This window comes from Prionailurus viverrinus, chromosome C2 (assembly GCF_022837055.1).
Source record: "Prionailurus viverrinus isolate Anna chromosome C2, UM_Priviv_1.0, whole genome shotgun sequence".
NCBI classification, from domain to species: domain Eukaryota; kingdom Metazoa; phylum Chordata; class Mammalia; order Carnivora; family Felidae; genus Prionailurus; species Prionailurus viverrinus.
This window is the reverse complement of record NC_062569.1, coordinates 28,516,070-28,531,002: the sequence shown is the minus strand read 5'-3', so window position 1 is coordinate 28,531,002 and position 14,933 is coordinate 28,516,070. Positions and strand designations below refer to the sequence as shown.

General features: G+C 39.6%; 1 protein-coding gene across 2 annotated transcripts in view; it reads right to left on the bottom strand.

The window, feature by feature from the left end:
* Positions 1-4,377, bottom strand: part of DNAJC13 (DnaJ heat shock protein family (Hsp40) member C13) — a 125,082-nt gene extending 120,705 nt beyond the window's left edge. Inside the window, exon 1 of one of the 2 annotated variants that reach the window (XM_047874648.1) lies at positions 4,180-4,377. The gene's annotated coding sequence lies outside the window, so the exon portion shown is untranslated. The remainder of the gene's footprint in view (positions 1-4,179) is intronic. The other variant, XM_047874649.1, reaches the window with a different exon arrangement.
* Positions 4,378-14,933: the final 10,556 nt, after the last annotated feature.

The window sequence follows — 14,933 nt, the reverse complement described above, 5'->3', positions numbered from 1 at the left end:
CTCTCTCTGTCCCTCCCCCGTTCATGCTCTGTCTCTCTCTGTCCCAAAAATAAATAAACGTTGAAAAAAAAAATTAAAAAAAAAAAAAACAAAAAACCTACTTATAACTAATGCCAATTTTAATTCTGTATTAAATATAAGTCACAAAGTACATATTGCAGAGTTTAATATGAGTATAATTTTCTAGGAATGCAACTATCATGTAAATGGAAAGATTATACTTTGAGTCCTCTTGGCTTTTGTTTCAGAATGTCTGTATTTTGTCTTCATTGTTGAAAAATATTTTTGCTTTTTTTCTTCCAGTACTTTAAAGTTGTTACTCAATTGTCTTTTTGATTGCATGGTCTCTCTACTTTAACTCTTTGTTTCTCTGTACAGGTCTCTCTTTGGCTACCTTCAAGATTTTCTTTCTCCTTTGTTTACATCAATTTAAATATGATGTCAAGGTGTATTTTGAGTTTGGGGGGTGGGGGGCATGGGTATTTTTCTTGGTGTTCTCTAAGATTCCAGATCTGTGGTTTGATGTCTGACATTAATTTTGGAAAATTTTCTATTATTTCCTCAAACATTTCAGTATTTCTTCTGCTCTGTTCTCTCTTCTTCTGTGATTTCAGTCATTATATATTAAAATGTTCGATACTATCCCCAAGCTCTTGGGTGTTTTTTTTTTTTTTAACTTCATGTTTCAGTTGGGTAATTTCTTCTATCATCTGTAAGTTTACAGACTCCTTCCTTGGCTATGTCAATTCTGATAAGCCCCAAAGCATTCTTCATTTCTTTACTGTGTATTAATACTTCTAGTATTTCTTTTGATTCTTTCTTATAGTTTCTATCAGGTGAAACCACCCATCTCATCTTGCACACTGTCCACTTTTCTGTTCAACATTTAACATTATAGTCATTTTACACTGCCTATCAGATAATAGCATCTATGTTAATCTAAGTGTACTTCTGATAATTGCTTTCTCTTGAGAAAAAAATTTGTCCGTTTAGCATGCCTCGTCATTTTTGGTTGGAAGCTGAACATGTATAGAACAAGAGAGACTGAGGCAAATAAATTTGGTAACTGAAAATGGGCTTGTCTTTGCTAGGTCTTTAGTGCAGTGTTTGTGATCTGTTTAGAAGTTAGGCTGGGTTTGATGTGCTGTTGCTGTGGTTATTCTCAGTGTTCGACAGGCTTCAAATGTGCAGAATAGCTGGTGCCCATGGTGAGGACAGTTTACAGTCTATTTGATCCTTTGTGCTGTACTCTTTGCATAATCTAGTTCCTCACCTAATAATACTCTGCATTTACTTGTTACTCAAAACTTCTTATGATGGTAGGGGGTTGGAGATAGTCTTTGTGGTTCAATTAAGGTTCAGTCTTAGGCATACACTAGATCTCTGGATCTCAGGGGTATGATCTTATTCATGCTGGCAGCAATTTTAAGCTCAGTGCCCCTCCCTGAGAAGATTCTTTCCCCTTTTCTGGTCTTCCCCCAGCTCAATGAATGCTCACCAACAAGGCCAGCAGAGATATCCTTCCCTCCACAGATTAAGGTTTTTGCTCCATAAAAGAAGCAAAGAGAAAGAATCAGAGTTTTGTGCCCCTCCTGAAAACTGCTATTTTCCTCCTCTAAGTCAGCACCAACAACAGACATTCCCCAAGGTTCTTTCCAATCTTTTCTAGGAATGCCCAGTGAGTTTGTGGAGAAAAAGCGTGGAAAAAGGTATACTCAGCTTTCATCAATTTGTCAGCTCTTCTAGCTCAACGCTTCTTGCCAATACCCAGCTGTGTCCAATGAAGGTCTACTCTGTCTCCTTAAATTCTGGGCTAGTAGTCTGCTCTGTGACCTCAGTTTTTTAACAGATTTCCAAAAAAAAAAAAAAAGTCATGAATTTAAAGTTAGTCCCATTCTTTTCTGGTGCAACAGTGAGAGCAAAGCTTCTTTTTATCCCAGGACCAAAGCCAGAGGTGGCTGTATTATTTAAAAACTATCTTGGGACAATAAAGCAGGTGTTAAAAATTATTTGGAATAAAAAGGGGCTCTTTATTAGGTTTAATGAAATTGAGAAACACTGTCTTAAAGGATTTCTTTCAAAACACCTCCCCTTTAACCCCTGCTAGACATTACAGTCAACATTTAGGCCTAAAACTATTAGCAACCAAATTTTTGTTACAGTTTATCTGCACAGTCTTGCATCTAATTTACTCATTTTAAGTACCTCAATCAGAGAAGCAGGGGAAAAGTGCAATGGAAATCTCAAAATCACCTGTGTAAACAGAACTGGTTAAGGAACTGAGCCAAATTAAGTTAAAACAGGTCCTTTTCTTTTCAACTGTAATTTAGTATCTATTGAGAATCAGATTCAACTATCAACCTTTCTACAAATTTAATAAAGCCAGCATTGTTACATCCAACTTAGCAACCAGCTTCAATTTATTTGTGGGTAAAGTTAAATTCTTACAAATAACTCCTGCTTTCCATCATTCCATAACTTTTGCACTGAAAGTGCTCATATATTTTATAGACTATTTACTACTGCCACTTTAGAAAAAGAGGAATATCCATTACCTCCCAGTGGAATAGAAATGCTGGTATTTTCCATGAACCGGACTATAAGTTTAAGGTTCTTGACATTCCTATCTCTTAATAACCCTCTGACTCCTCTTTTCCTCCCTTAATATGTTCTATTTCCTGTTTTCAAGCTAGGAATACAGTGTAACATTTTCTAAACAGGACTTATGTCCCATTGTAATATTAATAGCAAAAGCCAAGTTTGAGATACAGCTGTTTAAATACTGTTTCATATTGCATTTAAAATGTTAACAAGGTTTTAGATTATATACTACATTCAGTTTAAACACTAAAGCACTTTCCAGAAACCAAAGAAACACGAATCAAGTCGTTTTCAGATACGGAGTTTCTGACAAGCAGTTTTCTAAATACATAAATAAATAAATTTTTTTAGGGCAAGTCCTATTTCATATCCCTATAGACTCAGAGTACTGATAATATACTACAAAACCTAACCACTGTAATTTCCTCAAACTCTGCAGACAGTATTTTCAAACCTAGAAATCCATCAGCCCTATAAAGTAAAAAAAAAAAAAAAAAAAAAAAGAACAGTGAGACAATCACTAGGGTAGATCCTGAAGAAATATTCTGAATTTTTTCCCCCGAAGACATTACACTCTAAGAGGCTCAAAATAACCCTATATAGTGTAAAGTCCTTAATAGAGAACGTAAAAACATCAGGCAGAGACCCTCCTTTTTTAGGGGAATCACGGCAGGGTAAAAGGGAAAGCAGAGAAGGGAAATTATCACTTTGGGAAACCATGGCCACATTAGGGGGAGATTTTTTTACTGTCCCCCCCAACAACTGATAAAGGATACAATCTCAAGACATCAACTGATAAAACAATCTCAACACAAGAGTGGTTAACTGAACACCCTACAACAACGCAGTTTAAGGGAAGACACTCTTCTTCAGTGTAGTCAAATTTGCGTTCAACTGCTAGTTCACTGAGCGTTTCAGTCCTACTTCACCTAATCCAAAGGCCACATTCAAAGGCAAAAACCACGGCAGTGAAGAAAAAGACCACTGAAAATAAGCTTCCCTGCAGGAAAAGGAAAAACCTTAGAGGATAAACTTGATTTTGGAAAAAGGAGAGACTGGAGGAAAAAAAAAAAAAAAAACGCGGGTGCTCCCCATCTCCTAACAAAACGAAACAAAGCTAAGCAAAGAAAGTCCAAAAGTCTATACCGGACGTGGGGGGAAAAGGGGGTCGCCGACCCCAGGAAACGAGAGTTGCCGGCATCCAGCAGAAAGTGTGTTCAGACTAGAGGGCTGGAAGGGAATCCCGAGGGCGGAGTCCAGAGGGGAGTCAGGGGTGTGTGGGGGTAAGGCTGTAAAGAGCGGATCTGGGGGGCCACGGTGGGTAGAAAACGAAAAAACAAGCCAAAAAAGAGGGGTGGGGTTGAACAAGGCAGCACCCTGGGAGACTGTCACTTAGACACGGGGGATCCGACGGGAGGAACCAGACCAGCAGCCTTGGGGGAGGGTAATCTGCTTTCCTTTAATAGCTGAAGGCCAAGACACCACCCCTCTTTTTCCTGTCCTCGGCCTTTCAAGTATCCGTGGCGTGAGAAGGGGGTAAGAAAGAGCCCCCAGAGGCCGGTGCCCAGAGCGGTTTACCTTCGCGGAAGGCTGGAGAGGCTCCAGCCCGAGCTCCTCCCGCCGCCGGCTCCGCGTCCGGACTGAGATGAGGTGCACCCCAGCCTCCTCCGCCTCACCACTTCCCCTTTCCCCGGTCGGGGCCCTGTAGCTCCGCTGCCGCGGGTTCCTGGTGCCGCGGCGGCGCGGCCTCCCCGCCCCCTCCGCCTCCTCCCTCTGCCTCTCAGAGGCTCACTCTGGGGGCCGCCATCTTCACTCAGGCTTTCAGCGACCGTGCTCCAATACGCCTGCGTCGCCACCGCCCAGGCTGTCACGAGACCCGGTCAGCTGATTTCAACTCTTCCGCCTTCTGTCCCGCCCCCCGCAGGCATTTCTCGGCTCTCCCCATCCCATTCGCCCCCTTTTCCCAGAAATTCCGCGTTCTACGACCCGCCCGCCCCCCAAAAGTTACACATGCGCAAAGTGACGAGGCCAGCAGTAGGATCCGGAGTCCACGCAGCGCGTGAGGGGGATCCGCCCCTTGGTGCGCGCCGAGAAGCACCCACCCCGGAGCGCGCGCGCCCTCGCGGGCAGAGCCACGCCCCTCCGGCGTGTTCTCCTAAGGTCACGCCCTTCGGCGTGTGGTTCTGAGTCCTGCCGGGTGTTGTGCGGTCCGGATATTTACGCTGTTAAGTCCCAGATGTCCTGTTTTAAATCCTTTCCGCAGCTTCGCGCTGGACTTCAAGTGCCGTGAAATATCCACGAGGCAATCCGAAGAGTCAGCCTACTACGCGGTTTGGCTGGATTGCGAGTCAGCAGGTTCACCACTATTAAAACTTACAGAACGACAGTTTGAGGGCTTAAAGTTTTGCTGGTCTGGGGGGGGGGGGGGGTCGCCAAGACTAAAACGTAGGTGTTGCCTCCGGCTTTCCGTTGATGGTAGGGCCGAGAAGATAATACTGATAGCTCCACTTATTGTCGGCTGATCACGTGTCAAGGGTTTTATTTGCGTTAGTTAATCCTCAACTCTGAAGTAGGAATTGTCCTTGTTTTGCAGAGAAATTAAGGCCCCTTCCCACAGTAACGGACTTGGTATTTGAGCCCTAGCAGTCTGACTCCATGGTCAGTACCCTCAATAGCCTCTCCCCTGAGCATACAAGGGAGCTGGAGGCGGGGCGTCAGGTTAGAGGAAAGAAGGGATATTATGTGTTCACCTGTGAGCAAAAGTTAAAGGAACTTCAGTCTCCCCTCCCAGATTTGAACTCTAAAGACCGCAGTTCAAAAACAAACTATGCTGCTGCAAACTTCAAAAGATGAATGGGGGTGACTTGCATGGATACATTATTTCATGTGGGTTAAAGGTGTCTGATGAAGGGTTTAATATTCTGCAGAGCAATGCTGAAATTGATTTATCAGAGTCTTTTTCAGCGGTTGACTTGTTTTTAGAGATGGTGATTGCAGGATGAAAAATGTAGACAGTGACTTTTACAGGTTTTGCTTCTTGACTCTGTTGACCCTTTGCCCTACCTTGGGGCAGAAAAGACTGCATTTAAGCTCAGAGTAGTCTTTCCTGTACTGCAGCAGTAAGATAAGGTGCATCTAAGGGGTGGGGTCAGGAATAGCTGGGTGTGGACAGAACCCTAAAGAGAGTAGAAGGGTAGAAGAAAAAAGAAACTTGAGGGCTTAGTTAAGGAGCCTCCTTGTCTTATCCCATGGAAACAGAAACGGGTTTATGTGGCATTTTATAGGTTGCAAAACCTGCCAATAATTACAGAAGTCAGTATGGAGTGTATTATTTTCATTTTTTAGAGGAAGCAAAGAGAGTCCAAGTGACTTGCCCAAGGTGACCTAACTGCTAAAGGTTAAGCAGAGATATAGTCACAGAACTTGTAACATCAAAGCCAGTGACGTAGTAAACCTCCACACAGACTCTCTGTTCAATATTTGGGACAAATATCGGTTCTCAGAGTTGGGAGAAGACTTAGGCATACTGCAATGCCCCCATCCCCAATAGTGGAAAATCTCCTGCCTTCCAAGATATTTTTCTTAATGTTTAGAAACTATCTTATTTGTATTCAGCCAACTTGACCTCTCTTTCATGAGCATTTTGGTTTTTTGTTTTGCCTGTGTGTGGCATTCCTTTAAGTATTTGCCTATACAGCTAATCACCTATGTCACTCTCTCTCTTCTGTTTATCACTGATTACCCCAGCCACAGCTTCCCATCTTCAGAAACCGTATTCCTCATGGTTTCCACTACTGCTTACAGGATGTGGTTTCAAGCCTTTTCACAATTGCCTTGGTTGCTCTTAATTTGATTTGTACAAGTTTGTCAGTGTCCTTCTTAAAACGCTAGAGCTAAACACAAGAGTCAGGAAGGACAGGAGGACTTGTCCCTTATTTCCCTTTTCTTCTGTTAAATCCGTACCCCCCCCCCCCCCACACACACACTTTTTTTAAAAAGGGCAACAAATACAAGGCAGGCCCCTCAGACTTCTCTTTCTGGATTTGTCTTTTTACTCAAAATTTAAATTTGCATTAGCTTTCCTAACACGTTCATAGTGTACACAAATCAGATTTAGTTAGGAAAGGGGAACACAGAAGATGCCATTCTAAACTGTGTGATATATATACTGACAATATTTCACAGCTGTTTACTTTCATCAGTGGTGTAAGTTAGTTTACAAAGCAGGAGAGGTTTTAGATTTTAGGGAACCCACAAAATGGTCAAACACCTGATTAAACTCCCTGTTGCAGTTAAATTGTCCTTCCTGGGGTGCCTGGGTGGCTCATTGAACTCACAGTTTGTGAGTTCAAGCCCCAGGTCAGGCTCTGCCCTATCAGTGTAGAGACTGCCTGGGACTCTCTCTCTCTCTCTCTCTCTCTCTCTCTTTCTCTCTCTCTCTCTCTTAAAATAATAAACTTTAAAAAATTTCTAAAAATAAATAAATTGTCCTTCCTAGTTGTATCAATGTCCAGATCCAAAATAAATCCCTAGGAACTCTGTGTAATTCAGCAAGGTTTGACCTGTTTTCTGTACAGTAGCCACTAACCCCATGTACCTCCTGAATACTTGAAATAAAGCTAAAATACCAGATTTAATAGTAAAATATTGCATTAATAATTTTTATGTTGATTACATGTTGAAAGAATATTTTGGATCTATATTTGGTTAAATAAAATACATTATTTAATTTTACTTGTTTTCTTTTTTTTCAAATGTAGCTACTAGAAAATGTAAAATTTTATAGGCGGCTCCTATTATCTTTTCCTCTGACACTACTGGCTTAGAAAGTCTTGTACAGACATACAGTCAGAAAATACTGTCCAGTTAACAAGCTTGAAGCTCCCACAGAATCACCTTCTACTGGACTTCATTTTAATTTTCTATGTGGTTGTTTTTTGTTTGTTTTTCTTAAGGTTTATCTTGCCACATATAGCTTGTTATGTTCCTCTATGATACTCAAATAATTGTATAGACTTGAAAATATTACCAACATGTGGCAAATGATGATAGCACATGGATTCCTTGATGTATGTGCATATGCATGTACACATAAATAGTATGAACAATTAAAAAATAAATACATAAATCATAGGGGTGCCTGAGTGGCTCAGTTGGTTAAGCATTTGACTCTTGATTTCCGCTTAGAGGTCTTGACCTCAGGCATGAATTCAAGCCCCGAGTTGGGCTCTGAGCTGGGCATGGAGCATACTTGAAACCAGCCAACCAATCAATCAATCAATTCAACCAATCAATCATAGCCTGGCTTCACCTGTTCAATTAATCCTATCCCAGGAACTCTTATTCATATGAATGAAAATGTATTTTTAAAAAGTATAATTATGTTCACATAGGAAGGATTTTGAACTTCTATTACCCAAAACATGCTTTCATTTAATTACAGAAAATTATTGAGTTCTGACCTTATTTTCAGGGTTGGATCAAGAGGGAAAATGAAATACCTGGTGTGTGGTTTAACAATTCGAAACCATTATTGAAATACTATTTTATTAAGGAAAAGGCCTTCTGTGTTCTTTTATTAAACTTAACCCCAACTGCTTGTTTTTTTTCTTTTCTTTTTCTTTTTTTTGCAGTCTATGCATTGCTGAGGATTTTCCAGTTCAAACGTTCCTACTAGTTAATGCAAACACTTTCAGTATTACCAGATTTGAGGAAAAATCAAGAGGCTTATGTATGCTTTTCCATAAAGGATTTTGCAGTAAAGATTTCCAATCTGCTATGAAATTATTACAGACATTTTTACTCATCAGCCCTTCAAGGAAATATAAGGTGGTAAAACATCACAAGCAAGTCTCTGATCCTCTTTGAGCTTCAGTTCCCTCATCTGTAAACTAGGGATATTGATAACTTGAGAGACAGTAGTGAGAGTTAAAATAACTTATGTGGATGGAGCACCTGCCTACTAAGCACTCGATACCTGCTAATTTCCTCACTATAGTTAATCTCAGGGTCTCCAACTGGTTTATATATAATCCTTGTGCTTGAGTTCCCTCTGTCTGGCCAAGACAAGATAAACAGACATTTAAACTATTAATTCACAAAACAGGGAAGTTCAAGTGTTCATTCTCGACAACTGTATCTGAGTACTCTTATCATGAAAAATCATAAAATAGTTCATGCCAAAAAGGTGTCATTATTTTTTTATTTCTTGCAAGAGAACACAGTCGACTTGCTAAAGTCATACATGAATGTTAACGATGTGTAAAGACCTAGACGCGTGCGGTGTTCATCTGTACAATATTTGAGTAATGAGCCAAAATTTGATCATGAAGTTATTAGAATGCCAATGGCCCATTCACTAGGAATCAAGGTGAGAAAACATCCTCTAAAGTTAATTAGGTGCACAGAAGCTTCTACTTCCCATTGATTTCATCAAAATTCACCACAACTATGAGGAAAAGATGTCGATTTGTTGATATTGGATAATGACTTGTTCATATTATGTTCATCTAAGAACATAACACTTAATTACACAATTAAATTCTTGCTGACTTTGTACGTATAAAGATATGATTGCCATTTCTGTATAAAACTTAATTTTGCCAAAAAAACCATGACTTTTTTTTTTTCCTTCTGAGCAACAGTAATCAGGTGGCAGCCACTTAGCATAAAGCAAAATAAAACTAATATATAGGAAGTAGTATTTCAAGCTCAGCTACTGGTTCTCAAATCTATACTGTGGATATTTTGCAAAAAATAAATAGTAAATGAATGTAAAGCAAAATAAAAGGTACCTATTAATCAATGCAATTTCAAAAAAATCTTACTAATATGAAAGTCACTCACACAGTCATTGCAGCCACGCAATTTCAAAAACTGGTACAGTTACAGTGGGTCTATTACACTTCTGCCTATCAAACAAACCTTTGACAGTGGAAAGCAGTGTACTGTACTCAAAAGAAACAATGGTTTAATTACAGCAAGTAGGGTCCCCTTTTTTTCCCATTTGTGATTATCTTCTGACGAATGTATTCACTTACTTGGGGAGATATGTATGTATGTATGTTTTTCTTACCTTTCCTTTATCTTGTAAATGTTCAAATCCCGGTTCTACCAGTTATTAGCTACTTAACCTTTGGACCTCAATTTCCTTATCAAAGAAAGGAAGGTAATATACATATCAACTACAGTTGTTTTGAGGATTAAGAGTCAAGACACACTATCTGATAATGATGGACCAATATTATTTAATATTATAAATGTACATAATAGAAGAATAAAAATCATAAACTTAAAAATGGGATAAGGGAGAGGGAGATAGTCTAAATGTGCCAAGTCCTTATCTTTCATAATAGGGAATAAATTAATACTGTCTAAATGTTAAAAACCAAGAAAGAAGGGCAAAAGAAGACTTTTATGGAGCATTTAGTAAGCACCACTCATGTTTCCTAAGTGTTAACTTCCTCTTTTCCTTATATACCTTTTGTTCTCTTTCTCTGTAATTCTAGAAGAAAATAATGCAATATTTGGGGCAGTGCTGGATTACACAGTAGGCAGTTTAAGCAAGTGCTTAGGGTACCAACAAAGCAAAGACCCCAAAGATGAAAGAAACCTAAAAAGGATTTGCTATTTAATGTTTTATTAAAAGCATCAAAATAATAATCATGAGAAAAATCAGAATTTTGTTGAGTTCCCTTCACTTATTTCATGGGTGTAGAATTGAGGACCTAAATCCCGTTCTGAGTTGGGGAGATTTGTTTTTTAATCTGTGAATACATATTCATGGAATAGGAGACTATATTACTATGTTGAAAATGGAAGTTGAAAAAAAGAGGTTAAAGTGGGAGAGAGCCAAAGCACAAGAGACTCTTAAAAACTGAGAACAAACTGAGGGTTAATGGGGGGTGGGAGGGAGGGGAGGGTGGGTGATGGGTATTGAGGAGGGCACCTTTTGGGATGAGCACTGGGTGTTGTATGGAAACCAATTTGACAATAAATTTCATATATTGAAAAAAAAAAAAGAAAATGGAAGTTGAAGACAGGCATGACAGAGCAAAGAAGAGTTGTAAGGGAGGGGTATTACTGTGCACTAAAAGTTTACCCTACACCCTAACATGTTGTTACCTGTTTTGTATAGATGAGAAAGTCTCCAAGGTTCAGAGGGTTTATGGGACCTGCCCAAAGTCCCCCAGTTAAGTAAGTGCCAGAGTTAGAATTTAAATCCACATCCACCAAGGGTACCTGGGTGGCTCAGTCAGTTAAGCATCAGACTTCCAGCTCAGGTCTTGATCTCACAGCTGGTGAGTTCAAGGCCCATATCCAGCTGTGAACTGACAGTTTGGGGCCTGCTTTAGATTCTGTGTCTCCTCTTTCTGCCCCTCCCCTGCTCGCTCTCTCTCTCTCTCTCTCTCTCTCTGTCTCTCTCTCTCAAAAATAAACATTAATTTTTTTTTTTTTAAATATCCACATCCACCTGGTTCCAAAGCCTAGGATTTTCCAAGAGTAATTTGATGACTGTTTTTAATTACAGGCAAAATGATACAGTTTGAACAGAATAGACAACTTAGATCTTCTTCTAGTCCTTCCTCTGTACTCTCTAGAAACTTAAAGATTTTCTGCTATGACCAGAACACAAATTCTGTGGTGATTATTATTACCATCAGTAGGTAGAGGAAAAGATGCCTAAGGGAGTCCCAGATGGTTTTAGGAGAATTACCAAATAATAAACACTGAGAATTTCCACCAGAGAGAAAATGTATGCAGTAATAGCTAGTTAGAAGTTCAGGGGTTAAATTTTTCATGAGGGTCATTAATATTTCTAAACCAAGGAATTTCCAACATATAGTCTTATATGTAGGCTGAGTTTATCATTTATGGTCTGATAACAGAATCTTTTGAAAATCATATGGATAGCTTAGACTAAGGAACACTTTAAAAGTTTACCAAATCGGGATGCCTGGGTGGCGCAGTTGGTTGAGTGGCTCAGGTCATGATCTCAGTTTGTGAGTTTGAGCCCCATGTTGGGCTCTGTGCTGACAGCTAAATAATGTCAGCATTATTTATGTCGGGGAGGTGCTAAATAATGATTTACCACATTTTGCTTGTTTCAGACCTAAAGCACCATGGGGCCACCATCTATTTAAATATCTCACTGTATTATTCATTGGGGACATTTTTGCAAAACTCGGACTTATTCATGTTTTAGAACTAATTTGGTTGTTGACAGAAATTTAAATTGAGAAATAAAAACTATTTTGTTTTAATATTTGTAAACAATCTTAAATTATTTAACATATATAGAGACATCTTATGGCAAACATAGTTTTCTAATAGTTACATAGTTTTTCAAGTAATCCATATTTACACACAGACACATAGGTTAATGAAATCCACATTAAAGAAAATATATGTCTTCTAACATTATATAGAAAAACAGAATAATTAAACTTGGTGATCTGGTGAACTTATAAAAAAATTTTTTTAATGTTTATAATTTTTGAGAGAGAGAGCAAGCAGGGGAGGGGCAGAGTGAGAGAGGGAGACACAGAATCCAAAGCAGGCTCCAGGCTCTGGGCTGTCAGTACAGAGCCTGACACAGGGCTTGAACCCACAGACCGTGAGATCATGACCTGAGCTGCAGTTGGCCCCTTAACTGACTGAGCCACCCAGGTGCCCCAGTGATTTGGTGAGCTTTTTTTTTTTTTATTTTTTTTATTTTTTAAATGTTTATTTTTGAGAGAGATTGAGACAGAGTGTGAGCAGGGGAGGGGCAGAGAGAGAGGGAGACACAGAATCTGAAGCAGTCTCCAGGCTCCCAGCTGTCAGGACAGAGCCTGATGTGGGGCTCCAATCCATGGGCCATGAGATCATGACCTGAGCTGAAGTTGGATGCTTAACTAACTGAGCCACCCGGGTGCCCCTATGCTATGAGCTTTAATACATCATCTGATTTAATTTTCATTGCAATCCTGCAATGAAAGGAAAATGCTATTATTATCCCCGTTTACTAGGTGAGGAACCCAAGACTTTAGAGAAGGTATTTAGCATTCCCAATGTCTTATCACTAAAAGTTACAGAGCCTTTCCAACCAGGTCCCTTGTATTTCAAAATCCGTGCTCTAAACCGATTACTTTCATTTAAGACATTAGCTCTAATAGCCATGATTTCCTCTTTCCTTGATCATTACCAAGTCACTTCTTTTTGTAATTCCACTAAAAATTTATGTTGGAGGTTTGTAAATAAAGGAAAACTCTTCCACACTTTGTTTATGGTGTGTTTTCTCAAAATAACATGGCAGAACTACATTTGTAGCTTATTCTTATCAACATCATTCATAATACTGTGTTATCTTGTATTAAAATTTGACCTATGGGTAAATGAACTCCCCAAAAATATTGTCTGTAATTTTAAATAACAGAAAATAGAACTTACTCTCATCTGCAGTCTTCCTCATTTCCAACCCATTGATAGCCTAAATTAGGAGTAACAAATAGAAAGTAAATAGTCCGTTTCTAGTGAAATCAAATAAATGACAAGGGGGAAGTGAAACTGCAAAATAATCAAAAACCAACTGAAATTAAACTGCATAGGATCAAAGCTGGTGGATTAAAGGGGGATATTTTCATACTTTTTTTAAAAAAAGTAAAATGACTATACATTAGCATTTTAGTTGTTTTATTACATTATCTGTTGCCTTGCACCCAGAGTCCACATCTATGTGGCATCAGGTGTATTAAGAAATTAGGTCCTGGAAGCTGTTGGTTCTTTGTTTCCCTTAGCGGTACTCCTTAACTCATTCACCTGTTCTTCCATTTGGCAAAAGGTGTCTTGGGAAAAGGAGGACTATTTCAACACTGGGAACACTCTCCCAATATTTTAAGAAGTCAGCAGATGAATATATTACCACAGCCCTTAATGGTGGTAACAACCCACAAAGGATGAGCAAGGAAACCTGGTTTTATCTTCAAACATACATAGTTGACCTTTCTATTTTTCTCTCTCCACCTGCATTTTTTTGTCTTCCCCTTTTTTTTTTTTTTTGAGGTAAAGAGTTGGCGGGGGGCACAGAGGGAGCCTGAGAGAGAGAATCTTAAGCAGGCTCCATGCCCCACTCAGAGCCTGACTGGCGGGGGGGGGGGGCATTGGGGGTGGGGGTAGGGATGTTGGGGGCTTGATTCCACAACCCTGAGACCATGACCTGAGCTGAAATCAAGAGTTGGATGCTTAAGTGACTGAACCACCCCGGAACTCCTTTACTTCACTTTTTAATCACTCCCCCCAACTTCACTCAAGGGGACTTTTACATAAAAAATGACCAAAAGGTCTTCAACCATCAACAGAGTTGAAGAGTCCTCCTACATGGTCCATTTACTCAGGCAACAATTGATTACAAAAACACCCTGATTAACATTGTAAGAATCTGCACTGACTTAGGTGGCATTTGATTACACAGTTGCATATTATTAAGAGTGTTTTCAGTTGAAAAAGGCAACTAATCATTCCTTGCTGCTGCTGTCCCTTTGTGACTGTGGTATTGAATCTCTCTTCCACTGCAGGAGTCCTGGGTGATGGCAAATCCAGTGCCACAAACTGGACAGGAGGGAGTGGTGGCTCGAGTGTCTGAAAAGAAAGCCTGACTTCCTCTGGCTCAGAATGCCATAAGCATTACTACATGTCACCACTGTGAACTCATAGCCCTGGGGGCTCACTCAAGCCTCTAACAATTTGGACTGTGAGAGATGATCTCCCCTTCTGCCAGGGGTAGGGCCAGAGTGAACTGTGTAGCACCCCCAGACCCTAACAAGCCTCTGGATTGGAGGTTGCTTATCTCGTTTTGCATTAACCTTTGATTCTGTCTGTCAGATAGTGTTAACACAGTTTTAGCAACGGATAATAAAAAAAAATCAATATATGAAAATTCTCAGAGAAGTCATGAAGATCACAACAGGATTTGTTGAAAATAGTTAAATGTGCTCAGTTGAATGAGAAGGATAGAGATTTTATAAAACATTAATTTTTACCATGGCACACAAAATAACTACAAAACATATGTAGTAGGAAGCTAATAAATAATTCCAGTTCTGCCTCTCTGAGGAACTGTTTTGATATCAGTCCAAATAGCCTTCAAAGCATGAATTTGGTCTCTGTCCCATTCTGCTTTCTGTTATCCCTCTTTCCTCTTTGTGACCCAGTACATGACAAGAACAGAAACTGTCTAGGATCATTAAAGCAAGCTGTTGCAGAAGCAGGGATGTTGATTCAGCATTTGGCTAAAGAATAGAAGGGCTGTTCAGTGAAAGCCTTGATTTCATTTTTGTTAGGCCAGCAAACAA